Raw genomic sequence first — 1,787 nt, 5'->3', positions numbered from 1 at the left:
GTTTTTCATTACTTGTATTTTGATTGGAGAGTTACTGATGTTAGCTTTGTTTGTATAGTTTTAATTATTCTTGGCAGAATTAAGCAGCGTAGTGAAAGCCTCTCATGATTTGTTATACGTACAACATCTAATTTTTATCACAAGACTTATGAATTTTTGTTACATATGACTGATATTTTCCCAATGTGGAAATAGTATCTCATTAAGCAATACCAAATATGTTTTATTAATGTTTTTAGTTTATTTGTTTATTTGTTATGTTAACTAAATTTATTTGTTAACTTGTTTATGTTTATCTTGCTAGCTTAATCGTGGAGTTCGGTTCTTACTTTTTATTTCTTTTATGCTCTTAAACTTAGCAGGGATATGAAATGTCTTTCAATACTTTTAGCACTACTTTCATGATGAGACTTTATGACTTTTAGTTACATAACTGTTAGTGCCAGTCTGAGAATAGTATGATATTTAAACAGCAATAAATATGTTTTATTTTAGTCTTTAGTTAATTTGCATCATATATAATACAAGCTTTTGTGATGTTTTCTTTCATGACTGACTTAATGAAAATCTAATATAGTAGTGCTTATATAAAAAAATATTGAAGCATTAATCAAGCATTTGTGATTATTTATTGTATTTTTTTATTTAAAGGCTGTATGATTATATAGTTTCATATGACTTTAAGAGCAAAGTAATTTGAAGTGGTTTTTACACCCGAATAAAAAACTCTATGTAATACATTTTTGTCTTTATTTTGTCTCTGTTCCTATTCAATGTAATTTAGTTTTAATCTTGCATTTATTCCTGTAGAAAGTAATAATTACTTTGACATCAAACAGACAACAAACTGACAATCAGGATCATCATCAAGGTATGGGACGTTTTGCAGTCGAATTGCCATCCTTTTGCCATCATTTTGATTTCTCTTCTTGACATCATTATCCTTATCAATTTGATGACATTTTGACATCATTTTGATTAGCTTATTTTCACTGGGACATTTCTGGTATACGATTATCATTCCTCAGGATTGACTGCACCAATCTTATTCAAACTGGTCGCAATCGAAAGCTTGCATCCACATTGTATGAGAAAAGTGCCGTTAGATTTTTGATTAACGGCTTGGTTCCTGAGGAATTTTAATCGAAAGTTTATTAGACGTAAAACTCCGGATAAGCTACTTGGTAGCGTCGCGGCCCCTGTACATAGGCAAACCGTTGACAAGCTGGAACGAATTTTTATATATACTCGACGCTACGACGCTACCGCGTAGCTTGATTGTATTTATGAATACTTGTATTTATTACAATTAAGGTTTTATATTAAAAGTAACAGAAATTGAAAATAAGAAAATAATGTTTGAAAACAAATAAAAAGAAAGATAAACGTGAAAAAAATTTTTTTAAACACATTTGTTATGACTATTTTATTAACATAAAGTAAAGTCGCTATAAACGCGCCGTTCATAAAATGACTAAAATGAACCAGCCAGAATCTAAAACAATGTACAAATCGTCGCGTTTGACAATGTGGCGGGTCGCTTGTTAGCATTTTATAAAAAGACTAAAATTCTTAGCCAGATTGTATAATATTTTATTTTCAAACATGACTTGAGAATATGGCTGCACTTTATAAAATGCCTAGAGGTTTTATAAAATGATGGATTATGTAATCTGGCTACGACATATACATGTTTGTGTTAATATAGCAAAACAAATCTTGTGGGAATTCTATCAAAAATATCTTATGGGAATATCTATTTTAAAAAAATAACAACATTGAATGTA

This window comes from Formica exsecta, unplaced genomic scaffold (assembly GCF_003651465.1).
Source record: "Formica exsecta isolate Colony F162 unplaced genomic scaffold, ASM365146v1 scaffold1450, whole genome shotgun sequence".
NCBI classification, from domain to species: domain Eukaryota; kingdom Metazoa; phylum Arthropoda; class Insecta; order Hymenoptera; family Formicidae; genus Formica; species Formica exsecta.
Note: the sequence above shows the minus strand (reverse complement) of the source record.